Below are 12,690 nucleotides of genomic sequence, written 5' to 3'. Positions count from 1 at the left end.
GATCCAGATTTAAATAAGATAATATGATTACATACCATCAGGGCTATATAGCATGCTGTTCTCATGTGTGCTGGTGTCAGAACAAATTAGCCTCCTTCCTGGATTTTAACATATTTCATTCAGAGAAAACAGTTTTGTACAACAAATGTCACAATTTCCTGTCTTAGTTAATATTATATTATATTACATTATATCATATTTTATTAGACTAATTACAAAAACATAATAACTTAGTCAAACTTTCTAGGGGACATATTCTCATTATTGGGTCAGGGAAACCAATTCAAGTAGAACAACTGACAGTGGCAAGCTGCTGACTGAGATCTTCTAATTTAATTAAGAAACAAACTGTTATCAAACTATTTTTTAAGGTGCAACTGTTGGCTCCTTCCTAGTTATTGTGTCTAAGTTTACAGTGACAGGAAGGCATGTCTCACAAGCTGGAGTAGTCTATTATTCCTTGTGACTTCCTTCAAGAAACGGTTTCAGACAGGATCACTTGTTATAATAAAATGGTAGGAATAAAGGTAAAGAATGAAGCTTTCATGACAGCAGTTGATAGGTTGCTGAATGCTGCAGATATGTGGACTTCAAAAGACAAGTAATAAGAGAAAGAATAATCGCACATATGAAAGGACCCTGCTTCTGGGAAGACACACTGTCACTCAGATTCAAGCACAGGCAATGTTACTTACCAGTCCCAAAGCAGAAGTCCTGTATCAGGTGGCCTCGATACGCGGAAGATGAGCCAAACAGAACTGAAATAGCAACAGGAGCATTCTCATAATACAAAAATAGTGCACAAGTAGGGATGGGGAGAACAATATCTCTTCACAAGAGAGAACAGTAGAGCTGTAGAGGAAGGAGCACGATGACAAGCAACAGCTGGAAGCTATGAACAGCAGAGAGGAGGACTGATGGAAGCATCATACAATAGGTATTTCCTAACAACATAGAGACTTCCCAGAGAATCTGGTGAGAACATTGCTGTCATCAGTATACATCACATGATGATTTCCCATTCCAAGGGACAAAATATGCAAGAAAAAACATACAGTAGTATTCAACGTTGAACTGAACAGACTACATCTTACATTTAAAACTAACATGGGGCAACTGCTGCAGTTTTTCCAGAAAAAGAGAAAAGAAAAAAAAACAAAACCAATTCAGGACAATATTTATTCAAAGCAAGACAGCTGTGAAGATCAGGTAAAATACTATATGGGCTCAGAGAAATGATGTTGGACATTTATGTTTAATTCCAAATGTAAATAGATTTTTTTCAAATAAATTTATTAAGAAACAAGGATTGATGGTATATCCTTAGGTTCCAGACATATTGAAGAAGCCTGGTTCACCTCCATGATAAAAGACGACTTGGCAGAGGCTGTTTAAACAATTCACATGAGGAGGAGGGCTGCTTAGGCTAAGTACAAAAAAGACTTAATCAGCAACTCCAGGTGCACTCTGATATCTGCATCTGGGAAATTAAAAAAATCAAAGAGGCTGATAATATGGAATTAGATATCACTTAGTGGAGTGGGAGCAGATTTAGCAAGAGTGCTAAGAAAGCAACACTCTTCACCTTCTCCTGTCCAAATCACATCTCATGGGACAAGGGCTGACATGCAGCTGCACAGCTCCTGCATCCTCATGCAGGCTGCATTGTGCTATCAAAACACAACAATGCTTTATGGCAATGGCAAAATGCCTCCGATTTTATATTTACAGAACAATACTTATGCATGGGCAAAGACATATGCTTTATACAGCTAATTAAACAGTAATTCTGGTATCAGACATCAAAGTATTCTCAAGACAAGAAGTCCCAGCAGGCCTTGGAAAATTCCCTCTTGTAGCAGTCTTAACCAAGTTTGGAAGATACTGCTCCAATGAAAAAATATTGTCAAAGGTTAAATAGGTCTCATCATTACATTATTGACTTTTTTCCTAATGCAGTGTGAGGTGCAGAGACTGTACTGGATTATTGGATGCAGCTTCGTAATTTTTCCAAAAGACTACACTTACCGTATGAGTCGGCAAGGAGCAGGTAACTTAGGAATATGTATGTAATCAAAGATTTAGCAAGAGCCAAGCAAAAGTACAATAATATCTGTCTTATTTTAGTGTTAATACATTTCTGATATCCAAAAATCCATTAAAATAGCCATTTATTTGGGAAAGTGTTACTTATATAATGCCTACATAATAAAAACATGAAGTAATCTCCCAATGATTGTAATATAGGGGTGCTGAGGAATTCACAAGAAAATAAATGGGAGAATTGGTATCCCTGCCTGTTTTGACAGTGTTAAATGCACTCTCCATCTACATTAGCAACACATATATCTCTTAATGCTTTTAGAGCAATGCTCACACACAGCAGCTATCAGTAAGCTAAGAACCTCTTTCCCTTGCATTCATGGTGTTTCATGGGTGATCACTGTACTCTTATTGCATTAATAAGGACTGAAGAGAGCAGCCACTCAGGATTCATATCCTAGCAATGAAAAAATGCTAAAAACACGTCTAAGCCAGCCATTTCTCAGAGGTCCTCTGTGGCATTGCATTCTCCTCCCCTTATCCAATAACTGAGTAATCCAATAGCTCCTTTTCACCTGAGATGCATTCAAATCCTTCGTTGGTCACATAAATCTGAGCTGATATCTCTGTCCACCCAGAAGAAAACAGTATGGATATATGCCTGCCTTGCCCTGTGGAAAATGTTTCTCCTTGAATGAATTCTTAAAACATAGTCAGACAAGAGATTGGCTCTAGGTTTTAGAGCTTAGACAGGTGAAAGAAGTATTCCTGTCTCAGATAAAAGTTTGTCGTACAAGTGAAATAGATTTAAGTAAACTGAGAGGCAGACCCAAAGAGATTCTCATGATGAAATCACTCTCTTGGAAAAGATGCATTCAAATGCTCTCAAGGTGAGGGGAAGGGTGAAAAAGAACTGGACTTATATCATCTACATCCACAGTGAGTGCTCTAACCAGCCTTTTTTAGCTATGGTCTATGCAGAACATACTCTGCTCAGTGGGCAGTAAATAATTGTTGGGTCAGACTGTGCAGAAAAGCTAAAAGACATCCCTAGATTATGACTTCTGGTGGGTACCGGTATAAGAGAAACATTGATCTACTCACCACTATCAAGAATTGATTGGTTTTGGAAATTTTACTGCAGAAATAGATGACTTTCAGCACCTCAGGAAACATTATGATAACATTAACGTATAGGGTGGTTATGTGCTCAGGATCTAAATTTGAGACTAGTCTGGCAGAGAAGTTAGAAAAGCCCCAATTATTTGTAGCTGTAGCTCTTGGTATACTGACCTGGAATTATCTATACATACATACATAAACAAATATACAAAAGACCACAAGCCCTCAGGCGTCACCATTTCACTCATAACTAGTAGGTGACCTTCTGCTACGGATGTAAATGGCCCAAATGCAACAGCTGCAATTTTCTTTCAAAAACTGAGCACATCACAGTCAGAGTAACAGACACTGTATGAAGAGCTTCAATTAAATAGTTGCTAATGGAAGTTGAAAGGACAGTGGGAGTCAAGCTCCATACTGACTTAATGAAAGCAACAATTTCAGTATTAGCCAGTTAATAATGAAACTACCAGCAACTGAGATGTATTCAGCTAAAGAAAAACAACAACAACAACAACAACAACAAAATAAAACAAGCAAACATACAAAGCCAAAAATACACTCATCTTTGCCGTAAAGGTTTGCATCAAAGGGAATAAATTTCTGACAGACCTGCTGCCACATGGGTTGGACTGCAGTTACCTATATGCAGTTGATTGCATGCCTGTGGAAGGACAGCACATTTTATTACAGCACCGTGTCCTAAAGCAATTCTTTCAGAAAAATAAAATCTAGCAACTTGTTTAGTAGTCTGCCCTGAGCAGGTAAATTCAGGCTCTTGTACAGAACTGTGAAATATTTAACATGAAGAACAACTACTATACAGCATAACCTGACAATGTTTGTTTGCTTTCTGGATTGAAATACATACATTTGTTGTGGCTGATCATTTCTCCTCATACATAATTTGCAGTGTTTACAGAAACTGCAGATATTCAGTTCATATAGAAATGGAAACTGATATTTGAAAAGCATACTATTTTTCCTGATTTGATTTCTCACGTTGGTTTTCAGTGTACAGATCAAGGCTCACCATTTTTGCACAGAACTTTGACTATAAATATTGCATTAAGTGAACGGCTACATTATTAACATAATGGTGGGGATACATAGTGGGCAACAAAGACCTTAAGAAGACTTATAAACTCAGTTTGTGTAGTGCCTGTAGGATCTTCTTGATTTTCCAGAAAAAACTTTTACCAGAAGACAATACAGAACTTATTTATCAGAGTCATTAATTTAATATATCTTTAACTAGCTCAAAGCAGTTCAGTGCAAGAGACACCAAACTTCCGGAATGATTCTGAAATCAACAGGACCCAATTTGCACAAGTATCAATTTTAAGGCTAAAAAAATCACTTCTCCAATTACACTGAATTCCTACACAACAATGAAAGGCACCAGATCAAAAAGCAACTTCTAAACAGGTCACAGACAAAAGCTCTTGTATGCAGCCACTCATACTATTGAATTCTTAGCACATCCCTCAAACAGCTTTGACCTGTGCCAACCAGGACAGTCCTACACAGTGCCCAAGCAGCATTCATGGAACAGTCTGGGCAAGGGACTATTCCCAACAGGTTGGATACAAGAAGCCTCTGAGTGAAGGGAGAAAACTGAGTGCAACTTGCCACTACAGATTTGGTTCTTGGCCCATGTTACTTGCTTACTAATACAGCTGCTACAAGAAAACATTGTGTTGGGAAAAATCACTACCTTTATCAGAAAACACTCCAGAGAAACTCTTCAAAACTTAAACATGCACAGGAAGGCCATCAGTTCTCCACAGAAAGCCTTGAGTCAGACCCTCATTTAACATGAATGAGGAGAGTTCTACTGATTTTGAATGAAGTCAGTAGTACTATGCTGATTTCCATGTGCTAGGGATTTGGCCCTCTGCTTCACAGTACAAAATTGTCTTCATTTAAGGTCTCGGTTTAAACAGTTCTGAGAGATTTCATTTGTCTGGAAAAATCTCTTCTGAACTGTGGTTGGTTTGTTGATCTGTGTCCCTAGATAAATAGGGGTTAGAGCTTTAAAGGCAGAGAGAAGCGGAGCTAAGTTAAAACTATAAAGCACTTCATCCATTTGTTTCTACAGAGGATCACTAAATGCAGTAAATCAGATGCTATTAAAATCTTAGGGGAACTGGTTCAGAGAATTTCACTGACAGAAGCATGATGCCTGCTTCTTCCACAGAGTAATATAATAAGAAACAAAGGCAATGATGCAGGCCAGAGCTTTGAATGGAAGAACACAATTTTAATTTGGTAATAAAGGCAAAATATTTAAAAGTAATTACTTTCTCTATATTTTTAGATATCTGTGATTTAAAATAGAGTTTTAACCTCTTTTTGGCAGCTAATGACAGGAGAGGTAAAATGACAAGCCCTTTCATGGGGTTTCTGATCCAATGTCCAGTCATTAGCTGCCAGGAAATACATTACTTCAAAATTACTTTATTGCTCAGTTAGTATCTTAAATCTTTCTGACATCATAAACACATTAGAAAACTGGTGCATCTGAGCCCTCTATGTATTGACTATTGCTGCTCTGTAACAATTACACAGCCTATAGCTGCTCTATAGTTTCTCCTTTTTTATTGTCTCTTATTTTTCCTTTTTCAAAATGAGAATTACCTCATCTGTAAACTTTCAGTTGCAGTCTGTAGCTTTCTATCCAAATCTACATTATTCCAAATGCAGATTCATACCTCTGTGAAAGAAGACTTTGGAAGGAAAAGGAATTTCCAAAGTTGACCCTCAGGAAAAGGGAATCTGGGCTAAGAAGGGGGAGTGTTTTCTCTTGCATTGATAATACGCAAATTCCCTGTGCATCTCTGTACTCATAAGTGGAATAGGAGAATGCATGAATGTTGAAAAGAACACGAGTGAAGCTTAGCAGTTTTGCACTGAAAAGCATCTCAAGTGAGAAATTCACCCAGGCTTCATGCGGGATCTGCTTAAGACAACGTGGGTCTGCAATAGCTGGGCTATCATGACTTGACGAGACTTTATATTGGAGCATCGTACTTTGGGTAACACTCATTTGGCCAGGATGACTAGAGACTGACTTCAGAGGTTTCTGGTTACAGTGCTTAGGGAAAAGGAGGATTCAAAAGCCCATCTAATTAAATAGTTAGAATTTGCAGTTAACAACTGCAGTGTCCCCAGGTTGTCAGAGCATTCAGATTCAAATTCCTGATTTGAGCCAGAAGAACTGAGGGCCATACTCTTCCACATGCAAACAAATGACTTGACCATGGGTATATAACATCGGTAGAACAAGGAAGGAGGATAAAGCTTGCAAATCTCTAAAAAATTGCCTTACAAGTTGCTGCAAGATCATAATTTTATTTCTTCATTTCCAAAAAAAATGCAACTATACTTTGGGGGTAGGAAAATTGATTCTCACTCACATCTCTTTGGGAGAGAGACTGCTGACATTTACTGGCATTCCCTAAACACAGATAAGAGAGCTACATCTCCTAGGAGCTGCTGCTCCATTTGCAGTAGCTTCCGCAGATCTACTTCACAACATGCAGGGGTAGTATTTTCCCCAGTTCATCAAGCATTCATTTATACACTTTCTAGACTGGTTAGTCAGATCATGCTTGAACTTGCTTTTCCTGATTGCATTAGGAAAATACAGCCTAACACTATCCATAACCAGAGTCCCCCTCCATTGTTAGTCAAAGGACTTACCTCAACTGTACTAAAGCACTACCAAAAAATTCTGCAAAGTCACATACTCACCAACAGGAATATATTCAAACTGGAGAATAAGAGCCAATTCTTGTCTTGGTTATTGATCTCAGTTTGATTCCTCTAAAGCCAGTTTATCCTGGAATATCTGGGAAGAGAATTGGTCCCCAAATTAGTTTTTTTAAAAATAAGAAAACTGGCATAAAAAACTTCGTAAATAAGTCTTCTCTTCTGCATTATGCAACTGTACTCTTTAGGTTATTTCAGAACCTTAATCTAAACCTTCAGGTAGTATTTAACCCACAGCTAGTGAAGAGGCCTTTGGTGACCTCCAGATCATGCCACGTATTTCCAGTGAACCACTTTGGGAGCTTAATTCCCAGAGAGGATACAGAAACAGCTCCGGAAAACATTGACTACTGGGAACTAATTGAGGCAATTAAACCCATTTACGCCCTCCACTTATAAAGCATATTAAACTCACAAAGAAGAGATACAAAGAGGATTTTGCTGGCCAAAAAGTAAGTCACAGAGCAGAGGTCTGGGAAAACATCACAGCAACGTTGAATACCTCAGAGTTTTTATTTTGAGGGAGGATTTCTGTTTGTCACACTACAAGGAGGAAATAGGGCTAGAGACATTTACTGTTTAGCGTCAAGCTGGATAAATCCAAAATCCTTGCAATAAATCCCTAACTGCAAAATGAGTTCAAGCCTGAGCCTTGAGTGACTTTTCTTCTTGTTCTGCTTCTGGCTTGCTTGAAATGACAAAAAAAATCAGTGAAATCCAGATAAAGAGAAATAGGATAATAGCAGAAGAATGAATACACAAAAGGCTTAAAAAAAGATCTTAAAAAATTATAGTGATACTTGGCTATGCAGTGGCATTTTTCCTGAGAATTTAATAACGTATTTGCCAAGAACCAAGTTCAAACCTGCTTTGCACCTCATGTAATAGAGAACTTTTAAGTTGAATGACTTCCCAAAAAGGCTGTGGGATGACCATATGAGCCAGTGGGAAGGACATAAGGGGATCGGTAAGAAGGCTAAATTCAGGTATGTACTGACTTTTAGTAGCTTACGTATCTATGGCGTCTTATTTAAATCGGTTGTTCTCCATACTGATTCACTGAGGAAGTTCCAGTCAATGGGAAATTTCGGCTTCTCTGTCGTTTTCTGTCTCCTGGCCTCCAGAAGAACGGCATCTGATCAGACTTGCACAGACTGCACTGAGGGAACAGGCTCGCTCCTCAGCACGTGATGTAGCTGGTACCTCCATCTGCTTTGCCGCGGGAGTGGAAGACGTCAGTATGGGGAATGAATATTTGGAACCATTTCTCTCGCCTTCTGAATTGCTCAGGAAGCATTTGGAGCCAAGGCCGTCTGACAGATGGCTGTTTCACTCAGGTCTAATATCAGTGATCAGTATGGTGTAATATGTGTCTCTGCACAGAGCATCCATCGACCAGCTGATTTAAGATGCTTTTGTAGGCAGGTCATCCCATATATACTTTCCTAGTCAAAGAGAACCATGATTATAATTAACCATCAGCATCAGCATATTACAGACTTTCAAAACCTATCTTATAAATGTAAAATACAAGTTTATATTTACATTAAAATATTTTATTAAATTACATTAAATATTTATGTTACTGTTTAAATTTATAGAGAAGAGAAATAACCATTGGAAGTTAATTGCAATTCTAGACTAAGATTTTATGTTCATAGAAACATGAAAGAAATTCCCAAAGTAAAATGTTCTTTTTCTTTTACTAATTACTGAATACTAAGTCTCACACAGGAAAACATCCAGTCAAAACATCTTACTCCATAGCTCACTTAAAAATATGTACTCTATGACTTATTCCTTGGCAGTTTCTTAATATTCTTGTGTTCCTCAGAATTAATAAATTTCACTAAATTTCTACAGTGGATGGATTTCTAACTACCCTAATAGACTGACATTTTGACTACATTTTCAGCCAACACTTTTTGTTAATAAAGTGGGGTTTTCGCGTTACACTGAAAAAGTTCAGTACAAAATGCATTTATCCAGGCAGATATATGCATTTACATGTCTGCATAATCGAACAGCTTTTCCTCCAAAATATTTCATATATCTACTTTATTCTTTGATCTGTGCTCCTAATCACTAACAAATAGTACTACTAGTCTTCTCAATAATAGAGTATTACTGAATCTACATACCAGCTCAGATCTGGTAATGTTCATTTAGAAAAACAACTGTTTTACTCTAAAGAGAGTTATACAGAGAGGTAGCTATACAGGAATATATCTGTACAGATACAGATATACAAGCAGACACTCTGGAAACACATACTGTCTAGCAGAGGGAAACTGATTTGCGACTTAGAAGATACTGAGTCAAATCTTACTTCTGATCCTGCTTTACTGTCCTGTTTTCAGAAGATCATGTTCCTTTACTTCATTCTCCGTATTTGCAAGACAAAGATAATGAGCTCTGTTGTTAAAAAGATATATAATAAAAGAGCAAAGTACTTTTTGCCCTGACAAATTTCTACTGTGAATGAGCTGGGACAAATTATATGAGTCAAGACAGTATGAAGTTTAATCTATCCTGAAAACATCTGTGTTACTTTGTGAAACTACTCTTAGTTCAATAAAAATACTTATGTAAGCAAGGCTCAGCATTACAATGTATTAGCCAGTAAAATCTCTGCATTGGTTGATGTTTCTGTTCAGCCCTTTGACCTCTGTGAAAAGTCGTGCTGCTGAGTCGTATCAAACTCCTGTAAGCAAGCAGCTAAAAGGGCTAAAAGTTTATGCTGAGACCACTGTACCAAGTATGATGGCAGTGTGAATGTTTTGCTGTTGATGTATGCATCTAAGTAGGTCCTCCCATGTCAGAGAAACTGCAGGGCCATTCTTCCCCTCTTTTATGTCATTGGCACGTCTCCCTTTCAATTCAAGAGGAATAGAACAAGATCTTGAAAAAACAGAATCGTAAAATTATATATTCTTTGCCGAAAGATGCTACCTCATAAGGCCCAATTCTGACTTCAGCCATCTCGCCAATTTCTATCAGAAACAGCTTTGAGGACAGGGATATTTTATGCTTCATATGCAAGACAGAAAACTGGGGCAGCAATGACTGTGCCATAGAGCTGAGGGAATAATTCAGAGTTAATAATTTATTTGCTGAATATAGCTTCCTCTCTTCCTTTTTGAACAGTTGTGAAAGAGCATCTTCCTTTCAACTGCGAGAGGCGATGGCACACTGGGTCACTCGAGGTGAGCAAGAGGCCATAATATACCTTGCACCTATGTAGTCTGCCGCCTTGCTGGACTCCTTTGAGCACAAATCTTTGCATGATGACCCACCCCTTGGTGTACTGCCACTTGTATTTGCTGATCTGTGACCCAACCAGTCTGACATGTGGGCTATAGAGCACCTGAGGAACTATGGTTCTCTGCTGCATACACCTAAGACCCACAGGCCCGGTTTTGGGCGTTCACAAGGCAAGCATCAACAGTGTGAGTCTCATACATACTACATGGTACACCTCAGAACAGAAGGCTGAGATTAGTTTAAAGATTCATAATATAATAATACTATTTATTTATTCATTAACATTAGCCAAGTTCTGTCAGCAAATATACTTGGTAATAGCGTAGTAAGCAGTTTACTACAAGTACGGAATAACAGGAGTCAGTGAAGATGAATTTGATTTTGATCTTTTATTATTTATCTGTAGTAACAGACAGAAATAGGTCTTTTGTTTGATGCACTTTATTGTCTATGTGAATACAAGTCTTGCCCCAAAAGCCTGCCTTCATAAATTTCCCATTCTACAAATATTTCTGCCCATGTTTGGTCGTATTATAAGACCATTTTGACTACACGTTAAGTTATGAATACATAAAATGTTTGTAGGAACAGACTATGTATTTGATGATGATGATGTGTGACTATAACTGGAAAAGAAGAGCAGGAGATTACAGGTAAAGTATAGTTGCTAGCATATAAGCAGCAGTCACATTTTCTTTTTTGTTCTCTGCAGGGCAGAGCAGAGCTTAGAACTAATAGCTTATTGTTCATTTTCAATAATTGCATATTAGAACTCCAAGTGTGACTTTCACTGGTATCATCCACTATTCAGTTACAATACATAATTTAGGCAGCCTCTCAGTAAATTAATTTCCTAGAATATTCTTGCAAAGTGAGCACAAAACGAGTTAGGATATTGCCATGGAAAAATTCAGTGTTTCATTTAAATAAATATTTGCAGATTTCACCCTTCATTATCTGCTTAGCTATACTCATTTACAAAAAGGGAGCTTATAAGTATTCCTTTTTTTGTGCATCAAGAGTTGAAAATTTAGTTTAGATTTTTTTAAGGGCTGAAAGTCTTCCTGGAAAAGGAATGTGAAGAAGAGAAACATAAAAACCTGACCTTTCTGAAACTCTTCCATGTATACAAATGTAAATGCGTATTTAAATCCTAGATATACATATACAAATTATATATATATATGCATGTATAGGTACACTGTGTTTAAAAATGTGCACCAACTGAAGCAACAATAGAATTTCCTTTAAAGACCTATATTAACTGCCCCATTCTAAACAGTAAGTTTGGAAATTTTTTTGAGAGACATAGTTATGGAATGGCTGCAGTGAAGACAAAACTATTGTTCAAGTCTTTAAATATAAAGACACAATAAGGTCACAGCAAGCTCCCTACCAGAACATTACAAAAGCAAGACAATGTCAAATGTTTACAGTAATAATATGCCTGAACTGTTGTTCAGGCAATGAAGCTCAGTAAAGCAACACCAAAAGGTTCAAATGAGAGTTTCACGTTTCATTTCATCACTGAGGTTATTTGTTTCATCCTCAGACTATATCTGCATACTGATTTGCATGACAACTCAGAAGCCCAAATAGAATGAACAATGTCTCGATTGCCATTTCATCCTTAGGGCAACTAGTGTGAACACCATTAGATGACAATTCTTGTTACTGATAAAATGGAGTTTGCATACCCAATTAGATAAACTAGGTGAGAATTTTTATTTCATGAAGGTAGTCCTTTTTCAATGACTTCATTGGGATTGTCAGAAGATAAGCATCTTTCACATAATGTTACATGACAGTTTTTCACAAAGTGGGTGCATGGTATTGTTTCTTCCTGATATATAAAAAAAAAAGAAAATGAGAACACAACTATATTTACTCAAGGCCTGCAGAAACTAAGAGAAGGGGGAGATACACTTCCCCACTAATTGCATTGGCATAAATGCAAAATCAGAGGGGAATATTTTTAATCCAAGTAAGGCAGATTGGTTTTAGGAGAAGCTATGAAATACATTTTACATCATCAAAGCAAGAAGAGTAGGCTTTACAAATTCTGTGATAACAAAAAATTTGCACACAATTCCTTCCTTTTTTCCTCTGAAAGCTGGCAGATATACTTTACAATAAAAGAGGTTCTAGGTGGCCTCATTAAGCTGGACTTCTGAATGGTCTATCTTTCGTTATACTCATATCTGGGCACCTACCTACCACACCAGGGAACCTTTCCCATCTCTCTCCCTCCCTGTTCTCCCCTGTGGGCTTATTTGCCTTGAAGTCCATTTTGCTCTCCTTTTCCTCCTCAGGACTCCCTCTCTATTCACTCCCAAGTATCCATGAAGAAGTGATCTGCTCAGGAACTTTACTGACAGGAGTTCCAGCATCTTTTCCCCAAGTGTTGGGTACAAAGTAAAGAGACAAGCATTACTCTTGAAAATTGAAGTGTCTTTTTCCCTTTTCACGCCCTTCAGCTGGTGAAGG

The 12,690-nt window shown here is 37.6% G+C and overlaps 1 long non-coding RNA gene across 1 annotated transcript; it reads right to left on the bottom strand.

Moving 5' to 3' along the window:
* Positions 1-664: 664 nt before the first annotated feature.
* On the bottom strand, positions 665-8,375 carry LOC143155677 (uncharacterized). Its single transcript, XR_012994450.1, has 4 exons — positions 7,992-8,375; positions 6,922-7,018; positions 3,778-3,829; positions 665-758 (listed from the first exon to the last, which is right to left on the bottom strand). It is a non-coding gene; the product is annotated as an uncharacterized LOC143155677 (long non-coding RNA).
* Between the last annotated feature and the right edge of the window lie 4,315 nt (positions 8,376-12,690).

The sequence above is a fragment of the Aptenodytes patagonicus genome, chromosome 1 (genome assembly GCF_965638725.1).
Source record: "Aptenodytes patagonicus chromosome 1, bAptPat1.pri.cur, whole genome shotgun sequence".
NCBI lineage: Eukaryota > Metazoa > Chordata > Aves > Sphenisciformes > Spheniscidae > Aptenodytes > Aptenodytes patagonicus.
Note: the sequence above shows the minus strand (reverse complement) of the source record. Positions and strands in the feature narration are given on the sequence as shown.